Consider the following 20,355-nt stretch of genomic DNA (forward strand, 5'->3'; position numbering starts at 1 on the left):
AGGACCAATTGTAATAAATCCAAATTTGTGGACAAATTTTATAAATGCATTTCTAAAGCACCTCTCACATGCACAGGACTTACTAAAGTGTTTAACAGCCAGTCAAGTACTTGTGAAGTGTTGTCACTGTTGTAATGTAGGAAATTGTAGGTAGGCCTGGGTAATCGAGTTTAGTTTCAAACATCAATCACTTTCACACCGTATTCACTGTCCTGGGTAACAAGGTCAAGGAAGCCATTTTAAACTCTCATGTGGCTGGATCTGTATTTTAAAAATTAACACTGGATAAATGTAAATCATTCTTGGAACTGCAGAGCTAGCAGAAATTGTTGATGCAAAGAAATTCTTCTCTAATTTTGATAAGCTACAAGACATTATATTCTGCCAATGTCCAGCTCAAGAATAAGGCTCATTGTACAAGCCAATCTAGATTAGTGTTAGCTGTTAGTATTAGCTGTTGTCCTCCATAGATTGTCTTTTTGAACCAGTGCATCTTGTATTCACTAAATGTATTAATTAAAGATTACTGTATTAATTAACTACCAGTTTGTAAATAGATGATTGAATAAGTAGTGAGCCTTCATTGATTTACAATTAATGAATCAATAATGAATCAGTCGTTATAGTGAAAGACTGAGTTTTATTTGCTGTAAAAATGTAAAACCTTAATTGCTGTGTATGTAAAGAATGTGCAGTGATGATAAATGTACTGGCAAGAGAGACCTTCAAGCTCTGATTAGCCTCAATATTTCAAACTGTATGAATAAGGGATGGTATAGAATCAGATAAAGGGATAGTATGAAACAATTCTATTGCATTCCTGTGTAAGATAATGAGGGAAGGTGGTGTAAGTAATAAAAACATAAGAAATAGGAGCAGGAGTAGGCCATTCAGCCCCTCTAGCCTGCCTTGCCATTCAATAAGATCATGGTTGATTTGCCCCAGGCCTCAATTCCTCTTTCATGCCAGCTCCTCATAGCCCTCAACTCCCTGATATTTCAAAAATCTATTAACCTCCTCTTTAAATACTTTCAGTGATCTAGCCTCCACAACTCCCTGGGGTAGAGAATTCCAGACATTCACTGCCCTCTGAGAGAAGAAATTCCTTCACATTTCAGTTTTCATTGAGTGTCCCCTTATTCTGTCACAATGTTCCCCTAGTTTGAGATTCCCCCACTAGTGGAAACATCTTCTCAACATTTAACCTGTCAATCCTCCTCAGAATCTTGTACATTTCAATAAGATCACCCTCATTCTTCTAAACTCTAATGAATAAAGGCCTAACCTGTTTGAGGTTGATAAGTCAATCCCTTCATTCCAGGAATCAATCTAGTGAATCTCTTTTGAACTGCCTCCAATGCCAGTATATCCTTTCTTAAATACAAGGACCAAAACTGTACACAGTACTCCAGGTGCGGCCTCACCAACACCCTGTACATTTGTAACAAGACTTTCCTCGTTTTAAACTCCAACCCCCAGCAATACAGACCAAAATTCCATTTCTCTCCTTAATTACTTGCTGCATTGGGGATCCAATTAAATTACTCTAGTAACCAAACTGACCAATTGTCATGTTACAATAGGCCCAACTCTGATGTGAGGTACTGGTCACTTTGGAGATAAAGGTAGAGGTTCTGAAGGTCTCCCTTGCTAGCCAAATACTGAAGACTCCCGAGGCCGAGTTCCAAGGAAATTACTGTCAGAGAAGGAGCCAGACTCCCGAGGGTGAATTCCATAAGAATTACTGTCAAAGAAGGAGCCAGAGAGGGTTACGCTTTGACAGACTGATCACCCGCATGAAGTTGTAAAAGTCAATGCCTTAAAGTTGTTCAGTAAACATTTTTCCTTTAATAAACTTCTTTTAAAATTTAATACCCAGAGAATTCTTCCTTTGCCTCAATTGGTTAAAGTACTGTCCTAACCAAAGTGAATTTATTAAATGGCAAATTGGGGGTGGCTGAAATCAATTAAGTTACAAACAACAAGATCAGGCAACATCAATCTTAAATTTAAAAACGTGTATTTACATAGCGTCTTTCACAACCACAATAGTCCCAAAGCGCTTTGCAACCAATGTAGTACTGTTGAAGGGCAGTCACTGTTGTGATGTAGGAAACATGGCACCCAATTTACACACAGCAAGATCCCACAAACAGCAATCTGAACCAGATGATCTGTTTTTAGGGATGTTGATTGAAAAATTTTTGGCCAGGACACCAGGGATAACTCCCCTGCTCAACTCATGTCCCCAGAGCATTAGCCTGTGTCTCTGGATTACTAGTCCAGCGACATTACCACTGTGCCATTGCCTCCCCTGTTAGTGCTCTTTTCGAGAGCCGGTATAGACATGGTGCACCAAATGACCTCCTCCTGCATCGAAACAATTCTCTGTTTCTGATTTTGTCACAGATAAATTCAATAGGGAATTCAGGAGGAAACATTCTTTGCTGTGAGAGTGATGAGAATGTGGAACTCACTACCACAGGAAGTGATTGAGGCAAATAAAATAGGTCCATTGAAGAGGGACTAGATGAACACCTTGGGGAGAAAAGTATAGAAGGTTCTGCTTACAGGGGTAAGTGAAGCAGAATTGGAAGAAGCTCATGCAGAGCATAAACACCGACATAGACCAACTGAGCTACTGTCAGAATGAATATGGTTCATGATTCGATGACCAAATGAATCCATTCCCTCACTCGGAGCAAGTTAACGGACACTCCCCTGGGTGACTGCGCTGTTCTGTCAGCAGGTGGGCTAACTGAATGAATCCCTTTCCACACAGCGAGCACATGAACGGCCCCTCCTCAGTGTGAAGTCACTGATGGGTCAGTTAGTTGATAGAATCTGTAAACCACTTTCCACACAGCACGCAGGTTAATAGCTTCTCCCCAGTGTGAATGCATTGATGAGCATCCTGCTCAGGTGGGGATCTGAATCTCTTCACACAGTCCTTACATTTCTATGGCTTTTCTATAACATGTGTCTACTTGAGTCCATCCAGATTGGATGATCAGTTTAAATCTTAACAATACACAGATGTTTGAAATCTTTTCTCACAGACAGAAGAGAGAAATATTTCTCTTTCTAGATTCAAGACCAATGATATTCAGAATCCGATGAATCGAGTGACTGTCAGGTTTTGATGTGTTATCTAATTTGAGTTTCCTGTCTCTAAATCCTCCTTCTCTAATACTCTGCGAAGGGAGTTGACAAAAATAATCACTCTGACTGCAGGGCTCACAATTCACCAAGGCTTCTTTGCAAGGACCTTCCAACTCACAACCACTACCATGTAGAAGGACAAGGGCAGCAAATAGATGGGAACACCACCACCTGGAAGTTCCCCTCCCAGTCACTCATCATCACTGACTTGGAAATATTTTGCCGTTCCTTCACTGTTTCTGGATCAAACTCCCTTCCAAACAGCACTGTGGTGTACCTAAAACACATGGACTGCAGCGGCTCAAGAAGACAACTCACCACCACCTTCTCAATGGCAAATAGGGATGGGCAATAAATGCTGGCCCAGCCAGCGAAGCCCACATCCCGTTAATGAATAAAAAAAAGATAGAAATTCAGAACTGATAATTCTGGTTCTCAAGGAAAATTCTTCTCCCTCTCAAACTATACATTTCTGTCCCCCACACACTCCCTCCTCCCTATTGAATGTAACACTAATTCATCCGACTATCCTCCTCCTGCTTTTCCCCCAGTTCTCCTCCCCTGAAGGTGCTGACTCTGGGGATCAGTTTCACACTCACCTATTGCCCTCCCCAATATGTCACCCAGGTGTCTAAATCTTTACACTTGAAGTTAACAAACTGTTTTGCTAAGGGGACGTCACAATCAAATCCAGTAACTACCCACATGTACTTTCTGTAAGGGCGGGGTCATTGCGCCCCCCACCTCCACTTTCCATCCCAGTCCCAGGAGTTTGGAGACTGGGCTCCGGATGGGTAATGGCGGCCGCAGCTCCCACAATCCCCCGCGTTGGGGAAACCACTCTATGCGCCGCTCAGGCTGGCGTCCCGGGACTGCGCATGTCCAAGGGAAAGATGAAGTTACGCATGTGCTGGGGGAGAGCCCCCCCGCCCTTCCCGTTATGCTGAGCGATTAACGAATAGGAAGAATTGGAGGACCGGAAGGAACTCTGGTCCTCCAGCCAATCAGAGCCCGGGCTTTGTGTGAATGAAGATTGAGCTTCACACAGACTAAAGCTTCCTCCTGTGTGCAACATCTGAGAGTAAAACACTTTCTTTTCTCCCCCTTTCCATTTCTTTTCTCATTCTGGGGGAAAATTGTTGACTTGCAGGAACTGAAGGGAAAGGAAGTGAATCCAGGGAGGGTGCCGATTCTGGAAAGGTTGGCCCAGGTCTCTCTTTCTCTTAAAGACATTGACATCCTTTGCTCCCTCACTTGACACATTTATTTGTCTGGCTAAAAGGATGGTCTCTTTCCCAATGTTCACAATTAAAGGGATGGTTTCCTCAGGAGATGGCTGATATTTAAGGGGACAATAAATTAATATAGGACAGAGGTATGTCCAGTGTTGTTATGTGGTGCATATTAGATATATTATTTATGGTTCTGTGATAAAATACATTTCTTATTATTTCTAGTCTTGTAACATAGTATTGTAACTATGTTTTTCCAGTTCTGGGATCATCATGGCACAGATGGAGTCCATTTGGAAACTTGAGTCCATGCCGACTCTCTGTTGAGTAATCCAGTCAGTCTGGTGAAACTTCTCTGTACTGCTTCCAATGCAAGTACATCCCTCCTGAAAGAAGGAGCCCAGAACTGTACACAGTACTCGAGGTGTGGTCTCACCAATACCCTGTACAGCTGCAGTAAGATTTCCCTACTTTTATACTCCATCCCCCTTGCAATAAAGGCTTACATTCCAATTGCCTTCCTCATTACTTGCTGCACCTGCAGACTGACCTTTTCTGATTCATGTGCAAGGACACCCAGATCCCTCTGTACTGCAGCATTCTGCAGTCTCTCTCTATTTAAATAATATTCTGCTTTTCTATTTTTCCTGCCAAAGTGGACAACCTCACATTGTCACACATTATACTCCATCTGCCAATATTTTGCCCCCTCACTATTCCTTTGTGGACTCTTTGTAAAGTCCTCACAACTTGCTTCCCTACCTATTGTTGTATCTTTGGCAAATTTGGCTACAATACAGTCAGTTCCTTCATCCAAGTCATTAATATGGATTGTAAATAGTTGGAGCCCCAGTACTGATCCCTGCAGGACTATGGATTCCTTAGGTTAAATATATTCAAGACAGAGATTGATAGGTTTTAGATATTGAAGATATTAAGGGTTTTTGGGGATAGTTCAGGAAAATGGCGCTGAGGCAGATCAGCCATAATCTCATTCAATGGTGGAGCAGGCTCGATGGGCCGAATGGCCTACTGCTGCTCATGTTTCTTATGATCTCTGTGTCCTGGACAGGGAGTGGTGAGCGTGGATCTGTCGATCAGCATGAACCTTCAGGAGAATTGGAAGGGTGTATATTAGGTACAGCAGAGTGCGAATGGAGAGAGAGAGTGTGTGATGGAAATTTACAGCTTTAGTGGAATGAGAGAAGAAAGAATGTTCCATAGAAACTAGAATTGTCTGTTCTGAATTTCTATCCTATGCTGACAGTAATGTCTGTTGTGAATTCCTTTTACAGGATACTAGAACGGGAGGATTTGCAGACAGAAGGCTGAAATCAAAGGTTAAGAACTCACAGAGTCACTCGATTTATCGGAACCTGAATATGATCAGCTTTTGTATCTAGATGAAGAAATGTTTCTGTGTTCTGTCTGCTTCAAAATGTTCTAAACATCAGGGGGACTTGAAAAGGCCCCCACACCCGAGTGAGAGCATTCCAGTGCACTGAGTGTGGGAAGAGCTTTAACCAGTTACACAGCCTGAAAAAAAATCACATCATTCACAGTGAGGAGAGACATTTTACATGTTCTGTGTGAGGGCGAGGCTTCAACTGACCTGGAGAGAGACACGGACACGCGTACCATGGAGAAACCGTGGAAATGTGGGAACTGTGGGAAGGGATTCAAAACCCTATCGAAGCTGGAGACTCATCGATGCAGTCACACCGGAGAGTCATTGTTCACCTACTTTGAGTGTGGGAAGGGATTCGCTCGGTTACACCACCTGCAGTCACACCACCAGATTCACACCGGGGAGAGACCATTCACCTGCTCCGTGTGTGGGAAGGGATTTGCTCGGTTATACAACCTGCAGACACACCAGCGAGTTCACACTGGGGAGAAGCTGTTCACCTGCTCTCAGTGTGGGAAGGGTTTCACTCAGTCATCCAACCTGCAGACACACCAGCGAGTTCACACCAAGGAGAGACTGTTCACCTGCTCCGTGTGTGGGAAGGGATTTACTCAGTTACCCAACCTACTCACTCACCAACAAGTTCACACTGGGGAAAGACCATTCATTCGCTCTGAGTGTGGGAAGGGATTCACTCGGTCATCCAACCTGCTGACACACCAGCGGGTTTACACTGAGAGGCTGTTCCCCTGCTCTGAGTGTGGGAAAGGATTCACTGAGGTCTACAGACTGCAGGTACATCAGCGAATTCACACTGGGGAGAGGCCATTCACCTGCTCTCAATGTGGAAAGGGATTCGCTTGGTTACACCACCTGCAGTCACACCAGCAGGTTCACACTGGGGAGAGGCCATTCACCTGCTCTGTGTGTGGGAAGGGATTCGCTCGTTTATACAACCTGCAGACACACCAGCGAGTTCACACCAGGGAGAAGCCATTCACCTACTCTCAGTGTGGGAGGGGTTTCACTCAGTCATCCCACCTGCAGACACACCAGCGAGTTCACAAGTGATTGCAGGGTTTGGATTCTGCTGTTTTTGCTGCTGTTAATCACATCCAGGAATGAACCATGTTCATTCTGACAGTTGGTGAAGTGGGAGGGTCAGAGGGTTTCTTTCTGCTGGACTGACCAGTCCCACGACTTTGTCCCCAGTGGGTGATGCTCTTTGAGCCTTGTTGCAAATATCTTGTTTCATATTTCACAGGGATCACAGGATGAAAGGGTGTTTGGAATGTAAAAGATATTTAGTTTGCATTTCTGTTTGGAACCCCCCAAATCATGCCATGTTGCCATGGAGATGGGCTGTGCTGGTTAGATGGTTCTTTTGTATAATTTATCTGGGTGTTTCTCACAGAAGAAAACTATCACAGTTTGAGGGTCAAGTTGTCTGTGGTAGATTGGGAAACTACATTAAAATTTATGACGGTAGACAGGCAATAGCTAACATTGAAGGAATTATTACATAGTTACAACAAATATAGATTCCTTTAAGGAATAAAAATCCAACAGGAGAAGTGACGTAACTGTGGCCAACAGAAAAGATAAAGATTGCATTAGATCAAAGGAAGAGGCTCATAAAGTGGCCAAAAAAAGTAGTAAGCCTGAGGATTGGAGCTTTTTCAGAATTCAGGAAAGGAGGACCAAGAAACTGATAAAGAAAGAGAAAACCGAACATCAGAGCAAACTGGCGAGAAACATAAAAAGCAACTGTAAAAGATTCTATAGGTATGTGAAAAGGAAAAGATTAGCAAAGAGAAATGTGGGTCCATTCCAGGCAGAGAGGGGAGAATTTATAATGGGGAATAAGGAATTTGCAGAGAAACTAAACAATGTGTGTCTGTCTTCACAGAGGAAGACACAGAAATTGTCCCCAAAATACTAGAGAACCAAGGGACTAGTGAGCATGAGGAACTAATAGAGATTAGTATTGGTAAGAAAGTAGTACTGGAGAAATGAATGGGGTTGAAAGTTGATAAATCCCCTGGACCTGGTGATCTACATCCCAGAGTGTTGGAGGAGGTGGCTGTAGAGATAGTGGATGCATTGGTGATCATCTACCAAAATTCGATAGATTCTGGAATGGTTCCTGCAAATTGGAAGGTGGCAAATGTCACCCACTATTTAAGGAGGGAGAGAGAAAACGGGGAACTACAGACTTGTTAGCCTGACATCAGTAGTAGGGAAAATGCTCGAATCCATTATAAAGGACGTGATAACACACACATATATGAATTAGGAGCAGGAGTAGGCCACTCAAGCCTGTTCCGTCATTCAATAAGTTCATGGCTAATCTGATTGTAACCTCAACTCCACATCTAGCTCTGCCTTAAAAATATTCAAAGACTCTGCTTCCCCTGCTCTTTGAGGAAGAGAATTCCAAAGACTCTCTACCTTCTGAGAAAAAAATGTTCTCCTCTGTCTTAAAGAGGCGACCCATTACTTTTAAACCGTGACCCTAATTTCCAGATTCTCCCACAAGAGGAAACATCCTTTCCACATCCACCCTGTCGAGGCCCCTCAGGATTTTATATGTTTCAATCAAGTTTCCTCTTACTCTTCTAAACTCCAGCGGATACAAGCCCAGCCTGTCCAACCTTTCCTCGTAAGAAAACCCACCCATTCCAGGTATTAGTCTAGTAAACTTTCTCTGAACTGCTTCCAATACATTTACGTCCTTCCTCAAATAAGGAAACCAATACTGTACACGGTACTCCAGGTGTGGTCTCATCATTGCCCTGTATAACTGAAGCATAGTCTCCCTACTTCTAACAATAACATTCTGTTAGCTTTCCTAATTACTTGGTGTACCTGAATAATTAGCTTTTGCTATTCATGCACAAGGACACCCAGATCCCTCTGAATCTCAGAGCTCTGCTAACTCTCACCATTTCAATAATATGCTTCGTTTGTATTCTTCCTGCCAAAATGAACAATTTCACATTTTGCCACATTACACTCCATTTGCCAGATCCTTGCTCACTCCCTTAACATGTCTAAATCCTTTTGTAGTCTCCTTATGTCCTCTTCACAACTTACTTTCCTACTTATCTTTGTGCCATCAGCAAATTTAGGCACGATCCATTTGATCCCTTCATCCAAGTCATTTATATAAATTGTAAAAAGTTGAGGCCCCAGCACTGATCGCTGTGGCACACCACTTGTTACATCTTGCCAACCAGAAAATGACCCATTTATGCCTACTCTATTTCCTGTTAGCTAGCCAATCTTCTGTCCATACCAATATGTTACCTCCCACAGAATGAGCCTTTATTTTCCACAATAACCTTTGATGTGGCACCTCATCAAATTCTTTCTGGAAATCTAAGTTAGTGTTCCACCGGTTCCCCTTTATCTACACTGCATGTTACTTCTTCAAAGAACTCCAATAAGTTGGTTAAACATGATTTCCCTTTCACAAAACCATGCAGACTCTGCCTGATTACCCTGAATTTATCAAAGTGCCCTGTTATAACATCTTTAATAATAGCTTCTCATATTTTCCCTCTGACAGATGTTAAGCTAACTGGCCTGCTTTCTGTCTCCTTTTTTGAATGAAGGAGTTACACTCACTATTTTCCAATCGAATGGAACCTTCCTGAATCTAGGAAGTTTTGGGAAATTTCAACCCATTCACCAGCTATCTCACTAGCCACTTTTTTTAAGACCCTAGGTTGAAGTCCATCAGGACCTGGGTTCTTGTCAGCCTAAAGCACCAACAATTTGCCCAGTACCACTTCTGCAGTGATTGTAATTTTCTTGAGTTCCTCGCTCCCTTCCATTTCCTGTTTTACAGCTATTTCTGGGATGTTAATTGTAACCACCATAGTGACAACCGATGCAAAATACCTGTTCAATTCATCTGCCATCTCCTTATTTTCCATTATTAATTCCCCAGACTCACTTCCAAAAGACCAACACTCACTTTGTTAACTCTTTTCTCTCTTAAACATCCATAGAAGCTTTGTTTTTCTATTTCCAGCTAGCTTTCTCTCATACTCTAATTTTTCCCTGGTTCTTAATCTTTTAGTCATTCTTTGCTGTTTTTTATATTCTGTCCAATCTTCTGGCCTGCCAGCCATCCTTGTGCAATGATATGCCTATCTTTAACTTTTATAGTTAACCACAGATGATGGGTACTCTCCTTTGATATTTTCTTTCTTGTTGGAATGTATCTATTCTGTATATTCTGAAATATCCCCTTAAATGTCTGCCATTGCATCTTTATTGACCAATCCCATAACCTAAGTTGTCATTCACTTTAGCTAGCTCTGCTTTCATGCCCTCATAATTGTCCTTCTTTAAGTTTATTGCTGTTCTTGGACCCATTCTTCTCTCCCTCCAACTGAATGTAAAATTCAATCATATTGTGATCGCTGCTACCTAGGGGCATCGTCACTATGAGGTCATTAATTAATCTTATCTTGGTGCACAACACCAGGTCGAGGAGAGCCTGCTCTCTGGCTCCAGAACATGCTGTTCTAGGAAACTATCACAAAAATATTCGATGAATTCCCCATCTAGGCTACTGTCACGCATCTGAATTTTTCTGTGTATATGCAGATTAAAATTGCACTTAATAATTGCCGTACCTTTCTGAAAAGCTCCCATTATTTTTTCCATTATACCCTGTCCTACAATGTGGTTACTGTTAGGGGCCTGTACACCACTCCCACAAGTGACTTTGTGCCTTTATCATTTCCCATCTCTACCCAAACTGCTTCTACATCCTAGTTTCCTGAACTTAGGCCATCCCTCTCTATTGTGCTAATACCATCATTAATTAACAGTGCCACCCCTTGACCTCTTCCTAGCTTCCTGTCCTTCCTAAATGTCATGCATCCTTCAATATTCAGTTAGTCTGTTCGTCTGCAAAGTCCCAGGAAGGTGTTGAAAATGTCAGTCTATGTTCAAGGCTGGGCTTGAATTTTCTCTTTAATTTCAAGATAGAATGAAATTGGGAGTCTAAAAGGTAACTAATCAGCATGCCTACCTGGATACTAAGCTCATGTGATTCACTTTGCCCTTAGGAAGGGCTTTATTAGGGGAAGGATCCATGGGAAGCCATTGTAGGATCAGATTGGAAAATTCTTCCAAAAGGCATCCCTGAATTTCACAGACCGATCAGTCTGCCAGGGTCCGAGAGAGGGAGAGAGCTGATAGAGGCGGCAAGTCTCTGTTTCACCACACGGGAATGTGGATGGGACATTGTGCTCACATTGAAAAAACCAATTTCATGGGGATTTAAAACAAGACTGGAACATTTGCCTTGCTTGAGTTAGAGGGATGACCCAGGAGAACCTTCACTGTGAAAGACAGTTCTGAGGTTAAAGGTTGCCAGACAAGGAAAGGAAAAGAATGGAAGTAAACCCTCGGGAGTGAAGAATCACTTTGGACAAGTTCTAGGATAATTGAGTGTCTATATCAGGAACACACAGTATAACTGTGCAGTGGGATTTTTGATTATGTTCCAAGTAAAATGGCAAATTTCTGTTTGATAATTTAAGGTATATGTTGCCAACAAAAATGGTGTTTAGTCAAAGTTGCTTCTGGATTGTTTGTTGCAGTAAAAGTTACAAAACTTGAAGTCTTGTCATGTGAACCTTTAATTTGTTCATTGGGAATTTGAATTTTTCTTTAGAAGTTGCCAGTCTTTACAGAAATCCTAACATTTGGTTTAGAGCCACAAGTTTCATCTTCCCATTTGATCCACCAGCACCTTTCTGTTTCTCGATTGCTCGTGTCAATGACAGCCAGGCGACGGAGCTGAGGGCTGAATTTAGCTATGAGTAACAGAGCCTGCGCCCCAGTTGGGGAACTGCCTTGTGCATCGCACTAATAGAGAGACAGGAAGGTGACGGAGGACTGACTGGGAAATGGCCTCCAACCAACCAGGGCATGGGAGGGGGTGACCGGGGCTGATAGTGACACGATCCCCAGGGTTCAGTGCCTCTGTGTCCAAAGCGGGTAGCCACGGGAACAGGGTACAGAGGAGCCGAATAGAAACCATTTGGGTCAAGAACATTGTGTGCATCCTTTTACTCGAGTTGTCTTTGATCCTCAAGTAATTTTCTGTTTGTCTTTTAACCATGTTCTGTTTCATTACTAAACTTTTATCAGTAAAATATTTGATTTACTGATTATATTTATTCACTTCAGGGAAAGTGGGTGAGAGGGGTTGGCAGGCTCTTTAACAGAAAGTGAGTCCCTCTAAGGTAATTGACAAAGGAGCCAGAGGGGAAAATGAGATTTTATTTTTCTGTTGACACACAATGCTAGAAAATGGGGTTCAGGGAGTCCATCGTGATTTACTAATTTATCAAAGTTCTTTGAGAAAGTAATGAGAAATATGGATAAAGGGGAACCTGCAGATGTTGTTTACTTAGATTTCCAGAAGGCATTTCATAAGGTGCCACAGAAAAGGTCACTACACAAAATAAGAGCTCATGGTAGAGGGGGTCACAAATTAGCACGGATAGAGGATTGGTTAGTTAACAGGACACAGAGAGTAGGCATAAATAGGTAATTTTCGGGTTGGTAAGATGTAACAAGTGGAGTGCCACAGGAGATCAATGCTGGGTACTCAGCCATTAATATTTCTATAAATGGCTTGGATGACGGGAATGAATGTATGGTAGCTAAATTTGCTAATGACACAGATATGTAGGAAAATAATTTGTAAAGAATGAGTGGGCAAAAATTCAGCCAATGGAGTATAATGTAGGAAAATGTGAACTTGTCCACATTGGGAAGGAGAATTTTAAAAAGCATATTATTTAAATGGAGAGAGATTGCAGAACTGTGAGGTACAGAGGGATCTGGGTGACCTGGTACATGAACCACAAAACTTTACTATTCAGGTACAAGTGATTAGGAAAGCAAATGGAATGATGATATTTATTGCATTCATCCCACCTCCGAGCGGCGGATAGAGCGGTGTCCCCAGCGCGGGGGATTGTGGGAGCTGCAGCCGCCATTACCCATCCAGAGCCCAGTCTCCAAACTCCTGGGACTGGGATGGAAAGTGGGGGTGGGGGGCGCAGTGACCCCAACCTGACACCAAGTACATGTGGGTAGACACTGGATTCGATTGTGACGTCCCCTTAGCAAAACAGGGGTTTCAAGTGTAAACACTTAGACTGAAACAGAAACAGAAAGTGCTGGAGACACTCAACAGGTCTGGAATCACCTGTGAAGAGAGAAACGGAGTTAATGTTTCGAGTAGAATATGACTCTCTTTCTGTCAAGGTGTAGACAGCTGGGTGATATATTGGGGAGGGCAATGGGTACCAGGGGAGGTCTTGTGGAGCAGTGGGTAGTGTCCCTGCCTCTGAGCCTGAAGCTCCCGGTTCAAGTCCCAGTCCAGGACTTGATGGACAAGGAAAGTTTCTTCACGATGCAGACAAATAGGTTTAGCATCAACTTGTAAAACCTTCCAACACACACCAATGGCAGGTGGTAAGAGCAGGAGAGATTTCTGCTCAGCTACATGGTGGAAAGAAATTGGAGTTGTGAACAAAGCTATCCGTAGTGTTTAACCGTGTATGTTGCCGTAGCAACTCACATCCCTTGTGGGGGATGGGGTCTGGTTGGCTCATTCGCCTGGATGGTGGGTGCGGATCAGATTGGTGCCAAGGCTGGGTGGATTCTGGATCTGCCTCCTTGTTCTACCCATGGTGCAGGTCATGACAATGTGGGTCAGATTGAAGGAGAAGGAAAGGGATTCACTTCCTTAGACAGCTCGATTAAATATGTGTGTGCTCACACCGGGGAGAGGCCATTCACCTGCTCCGTATGTGGGAATGGAGTCACCCAGCAGTGGGTTCAAACTGGCGAGAGGCTGATTAAATGTTCTGAGTGTGGGATGGATTCACTCGCTCATCCCAGCTCCTGACACACCAGTGAGTCCATTGTTCACTCCAGGGGCTGGATTCTGCTGTTATTGCTGCTGCTAATCACAACCAGGACTAAACCATGTTCATTCTGACAGTTGGGGTTTGTTTCTGTTGATTCTAATAACCCCTATAACTGGACTGAGATTAATATTCTGGTAAATGTCAAATAAATCAGCTTTGTTTTGGGGACACAGTTTATTGAGACCTTGATGTGAGAGAAGAAAAGGTAGGTTTTAAGCAGAGTCTAAAAGGAGGAGAGAGAAGTGGAAGGGTTAAGGAAGGGAATTCCAGAGTTTAGGAACCTGGCAGTTGAAGACTGTAAGAGTGCCAGCCCTGGATTATGGGGGACTCGAGTCTCTGGAGTGGGGACTTGAAACCATAACCTTCAGACTCAGAGGCGAGAGTATGAGACTGACTGAGCTCATCCCTTTAAATAACATTTCCCAATCCATTACAGCCAACTCGCGCCTCATACCATCGTAGTTTCCTTTATTAAGATTCAGGACCCGAGTCTCAGCATCAACTACGTCACTCTCCATCTTGATGAAAAATTCTATCATATTATGGTCGCTCATCCCCAAGGAGCCTCGCACACCTAGATTGCCAATTATTCCTTTCCCATTACAAAATACCCAGTCTAGGATGGCCTGTTCTCCAGTTGGTTCCTCAATGTATTGGCCCAGAAAACCATCCCATATACACTCCAGGAATTCTTCCTCTACGGTATTATTACTAATTTGATTTGCCCAACCTATATGCAGATTAAAGCCACCCATAATTATAGATGTTCCTTTATTGCATGTGTCTCTAATTTCCTGTTTAATGCCATTTCCAACATCACCACAATAGTTTGGGAGTTTATATACAACCCCCACTAACGTTTTTTGCCCCTTAGTGTTTCTCAGCTCTACCCAAACAGATTCCACATCATCGGAGCTAATATCTTTCCTCACTATTCATTAATTTCCTCTTAAACCAGCAATGCAACTCCACTGCCTTTTCTTTTTTTGTCTGTCCTTCCTAAATACGCTTGGATGTTCAGTTCCCATCCCTTGTCACCCCGCAGCTATATCTCCATAATCCTGACTATATCATACCTGTTTACATCTATTTGCATGTTTAATTCATCCACTTTATTGCAAATGCTCCTTGTGTTAAGGCACAAAGCCTTAAGGCTTGTCTTTTTAACATTACTTGTCCCATTCCCACTATTTTTCACTGAGGCCCTGTTTGATTCTTGCCCTTGATTTCTCTGCCTATCACTTTTCTAATTCCCCTTTCTGTCTTTTGTTCATGTCCTTGATTTCCCTTCCTCTGACCCCTTGCAGAGGTTCCCACCCGCCTGCCATTTTAGCTTAAACCCTCCCCAGCCACTCTGGTAAATGGTCCCCCTAGGACATCAGTCCCGGTCCTGCCCAGGTGTAACCCGGCCGGTTTGTACTGGTCCCAAATTGCCCAGAACCGGTCCCAAAGTCCCAGGAATCTGAAACACTCCCCCTCACACCATCTGTTCAGTCATGTATTCATCTGATATATCCTGCCATTTCTACTTTTACTAGCACATGACACTGGTAGTAATCCTGAAATCACTACCTTTGAGGTCCTACTTTTCAACTTATTTCCTAACTCCCTCTATTCTATTTTTAGGACCTCACCCCTTTTTTTACATAGAAACTAGGAACAGGAGCAGGCCATTCGGCCCCTCGAGCCTGCTCCACCATTAATTATGATCATAGCTGATCATCCAACTCAATAGCCTGCTCCCACTTTCTCCCCATATCCTTTGATCCCTTTTGCCTCAAGAGCTACATCTAATTTCTTCTTGAAAGCATACAATGTTTTGGTCTCAATTACTTTCTGTGGTAACGAATTCCACAGGCTCACCACGCTCTGGGTGAAGAAATTTCTCCTCATCTCAGTCCTAAATGGTCTACCCCATATCCTCAGACTGTGACCCGTGGTTCTGGACTCCCCCACCATCGGGAACATCCTTCCTGCATCTACCCTGTCTAGTCCTGTTAGAATTTTATAGGTTTCTATGAGATCCCCCCTCATTCTTCTGAACTCCAGCGAATATAATCTTAATTGACTCAATCTTTCCTCATCTGTCAGTCCCACCATCCCAGGAATCAGTCGGGAAAACCTTTGCTGCACTCCCTCTATAGCAAGAACATCCTTCCTCAGATAAGGAGACCAAAACTGCACACAATATTCCAGGTGTGGTCTCACCAAGGTCCTATACAATTGCAGCAAGACATCCCTGTTCCTGTACTCGAACCCTCTGGCTATGAAAGCCAACATACCATTTGCCTTCTTTACCGCCGGCTGCACCTGCATGCTTACCTTCAGCGACTGGTGTACAAGGACACCCAAGTCTCATTGCACATTCCCCTCTCTCAATTTATAGCCATTCAGATAATAATCTGCCTTCCTATTTTTGCTACCAAAATGGATAAACTCACATTTATCCACATTATACTGCATCTGCCATGCATTTGCCCACTCACTCAGCTTGTCCAAATCACACTGAAGCATCTCTGCATCCTCCTCACAGCTCACCCTCCCACCCAGCTTTCTGTCATCTGCAAATTTGCAGACATTACTTTTAATTCCCTCATCTAAATCATTAATATATATATTGTGAATAACTGGGCTCCCAGCACCGATCCCTGCAGTACCCCACTAGTCACTGCCTGCCATTCGGAAAAAAACCCATTTATTCCTATTCTTTGTTTCCTGTCTGCCAACTAGTTTTCTATCCATCTCAATACACGACCCCCAATCCCATGCGCTTTAATTTTACACGCCAATCTCTTATGTGGGACTTTGTCATAAGCCTTCTGAAAGTCCAAGTAAACCACATCCACTGGCTCCTCCACATCAACTCTACTGGTTACATCCTCGAAAAATTCCAGTAGATTTGTCAAGCATGATTTCCCTTTCATAAATCCATGCTGACTCTGCCCGATTCTGCCACTGTTTTCTGCGTGCACAGCTATTAAATCTTTTATAATGGACTCTAGAATTTTACCTCTGTCGTTTGTAGCAATGTGTACCATGACCACTGGTTGTTCACCCTCCCCCTTCAGAATGTCCTGTAGCCGCTCTGAGACATCCTTGACCCTTGCACCAGGGAGGCAACATACCATCCTGGAGTCTCATTTGCGGCCACAGAAACGCCTATCTATTCCCCTTACAATTGAATCCCCTATAACTATTGCATTCCCACACTTTTGACTCCTCCCCTGTGCAGCAGAGCCAACCGTGATGTAACGAATTTGCCCGTTGCTGCTCACCCCTGAGAGGCCATTCCCCTCTCTATACCTTCTATCCATGATACTCTCCACCTCGCGGATGCTCCAGTGTTCCCAGCCGCCGCTTCAACTCCGAAACCCGGGCTTCCAGGATCTGCAGCTGGTGACTCTTCAACTCCCGATTCCTCTCGCGCTTCCCTTCAACTCCCGACTCCTCTCGCGCTTCTCTTCAACTGCCGGCTCCTCTCGCGCTTCCCTTCAACTCCCGACTCCTCTGGCGCTTCCCTTCAACTGCCAGCTCCTCTCGCGCTTCTCTTCAACTGCCGACTCCTCTCGCGCTTCCCTTCAACTCCCGACTCCTCTCGCGCTTCCCTTCAACTCCCGACTCCTCTCGCGCTTCTTTCAAATGCCGGCGTCTCTCGCGCTTCCCTTCAACTCCCAGCTCCTCTCGCGCTTCTCTTCAGCTCCCGGCTCCTCTCGCTCTTCCCTCCAACTGCCGGCTCCTCTCTCGCTTCTCTTCCTGAACAATAGAGATCCAAGTCAGGATGGTGCGCCACTCGGATGGGAATCTCAACTGATGCTGTTCCCATGTGTCTGTTGCTATTCGAGATGGTAGAAGTAGTGGGTTTGGAAGGTGATGTTGAAGGAGCTTCGGTGAGTCAATGCAATGCATCTTGTAGATGGTACACGCTGCAGCCACTGTACTGCACTGGTGGTGGGAGTGAGTATTGAAGGTGGCGGATAGGCTGCCATTAAAATGGGCTGCGTTGTCCTGGATAAAACAGACTCTCCAATTTGAAAAAGACTGGCTGATAAATAATATTTTTTAAGGAAATGACTGGGTCCCAGTAAATTTAAATAATTTCAGTCCAATTTCAAAAGATCTGCTCTTCAAAGTTATATTGGAACCAATCACATGAGATGTTTGCAGTTGAATTGAATGTCTTGGCTCCTCAGTCGGACACCTGGCTCATAAGAGGCAGTGATTGGACAATAGCTGGAAACAATGAGCTGAAATGTTCTTCTGTGAGTTAAACTGTTTCTCTTTAACCCGGAATTGACTATGTCAGAGTTAAAGGTAATACGAGGTTCAATTACATTGAATATACAGCACAAAAACAGGTCATCCAGCCCACCCAATCCATGCCAGTGTTTGCACTTCACTTGAGCCTCCTCTCATTCTTTCTCATCTCACCCTCAGTGAATCCTTCTGTTCATTTCTCCCTGGTGTGTTTACCCAGCTTCCCTTTAAATGTATCCAGGTTATTCACCTCCACCACTCCCTGTGGTAGCGAGTTCCACATTCTCGCCGCTCTCTGGTAAAGATGTTTTTCCTGAATTCCCGATTAGATTTATCAATCACTATCTGCTGTTGATGGCCTCTAGTTTTGCTCTTCCTCCTACTAGTGGAAACGTTCTCTGTGTCTATCAAAGCCTTTCAGAATTATAAAAACATCCATTAGCTCTCAGCCTTGTCTTTCCAAGAGTGAAGTGACCCAGCCTATTCATTGTCTCCTGATGCATTCAACCTTTCAGAGTGAAAATCTGAAGACAAAAATGCTTTGTTCACACCTGAACTCAGCACAGTGAGAGAGCAGGGACAGAGTCACAAGGGAGCCTAAGAAGAGGAGATTCACTGAGAATGGCTAGTCTGGGCTGGACTGGGCTGTGCTGTGGGAATGAGATTGTTGATCAGACTTTCATCATAGGAGTCTTGGAGTTAGGGGGCAGGAAGGGAGTTCAAGTGGCAGCCTTCAATAAAACAACAAGCTGTATTTATATCGCACCTTTAATGTAACAAAATGTGGCAAAACGTCTGTTTCTGTGCTGTATTTTCAATGTAATCGAGCCCAGTATGGCCATTAACTCTGACACAGTCCATTGCAGGTTCAAGGTCAAGATCCCAAGGAGCCTTTTGAAACAGAAGTTGTTCAAGGTTATGTCAGACAACATCCAACTCCATTTTTCTCAGTCGTTTCTGGGATGTGGGTGGCTCATCCCAAATTGCCCTTGTTCAGAGGGCATTTAAGAGTCAACCACATTGCTGTGGGTCTGGAGTCACATGTAGGCCAGACTGGGTAAGGACAGAAGATTTCCTTCTGGAATCAGAAGGGTTTTTGCAACAATCGGCCATGGTTTCACTGTCATCATCAAACCTTAAACTCCAGTTATTCATTGAATTCAAATTTTGCCAGCTGCCGTGGTGGCGAACCCAGTTCCCCAGAGAATTACCCGGGGTCTCTGGAATACCTGTCCACTAACAATGTCACTATCCCGCCGCCTCTTGAGCTATAAATCTTTGCGCCCTAGACATTCCCTCCTCTCTATTGATTGTAACTAATTCATCCGACTTATCTCCTCCTGCATTTTCCCAAATTCTCCTCCCCTGAAGGTGCTGACTCTTGGGTTCAGTTTCACACTCACCAATTGCCCTCCCCAACCTGTCAACCAGGTGTCTAAATCTTTACACCTAAATTTAACAAACTGTTTCGCTAAGGGGGGTTTACAATCAAATCCAGTGACTACCAACATGTACTGTGTGTCAGGGTGGGATCACTGCGCCCGCCACCCCCACTTTCCATCCCAGTCCCAGGAGTTTGGCGACTGGGCTCCAGATGAGTAATGGCGGCCGCAGCTCCCACAATCCCCCTTGTTGGGGAAACCGCTCTATCCGCCGCGTGGGCGGGCGGCCCGGGATTGCGCATGTTTAAGGGAGAGGGGAAGATGCGCATGTGCGGGGGAGAGCCCACCCCTTCCCTTTATGCTGAAAGATTGTCCATTGGGAAGAGCTGGAGGATCGGAAGGACTCTGGTCCTCCAGCCAATCAGGGCGCGGGTTTTGTGTGAATGAAGATTGAACTTCACACGGACTAAAACTTCCTCCTGTGTCCAATATCTGTGAGTAAAACACTTTCTTTTCTCCCCCTTTCCGTTTCTTTTCTCATTCTGGGGGGAAATTGTTGACTTGCAGGAACTGAAGGGAAAGGAAGTGAATCCAGGGAGGGTGCAGACTCTGGAAAGGTTGGCCCAGGTCTCTCTCTCTCTCTTAAAGACATTGACATCCTTTGCTCCCTCAACTTGACACATTTATTTGTCTGGCTAAAAGGATGGTCTCTTTCCGAATGTTCACAATTAAAGGAATGATTTCCCCAGGAGATTGCTGACATTTAAGGGGGCAGTAAATGAATATAAAACGGAGATATGTCTAGTTGTTATATGATGCCTTGTCCATATATCATTTAAGGCTTTATAAACTTCATTTATTCTTATTTGTTGGTTTATAATACAGTATCGTACCTACAGTTATATATTTCCAGCCAGAGTCATTATATTAGAGAAAGGTTATAT

At 43.9% G+C, this 20,355-nt stretch overlaps 2 protein-coding genes and 2 pseudogenes across 4 annotated transcripts in view; 2 read left to right on the forward strand and 2 right to left on the reverse strand.

Moving 5' to 3' along the window:
- Positions 1-20,355, reverse strand: part of LOC144696980 (uncharacterized) — a 322,849-nt gene that overhangs the window by 272,582 nt on the left and 29,912 nt on the right. The gene's annotated exons all lie outside the window — the stretch shown is intronic.
- The window catches only part of LOC144697445 (uncharacterized), a 296,141-nt pseudogene that overhangs the window by 165,830 nt on the left and 109,956 nt on the right, over positions 1-20,355 (reverse strand). The window lies entirely within an intron of this gene.
- Positions 1-20,355, forward strand: part of LOC144697220 (uncharacterized) — a 197,538-nt gene that overhangs the window by 109,908 nt on the left and 67,275 nt on the right. The window lies entirely within an intron of this gene.
- The window catches only part of LOC144697155 (uncharacterized), a 266,512-nt pseudogene that overhangs the window by 94,493 nt on the left and 151,664 nt on the right, over positions 1-20,355 (forward strand). The gene's annotated exons all lie outside the window — the stretch shown is intronic.

This window comes from Cetorhinus maximus, chromosome 23 (assembly GCF_964194155.1).
Source record: "Cetorhinus maximus chromosome 23, sCetMax3.hap1.1, whole genome shotgun sequence".
Lineage (NCBI taxonomy): Eukaryota > Metazoa > Chordata > Chondrichthyes > Lamniformes > Cetorhinidae > Cetorhinus > Cetorhinus maximus.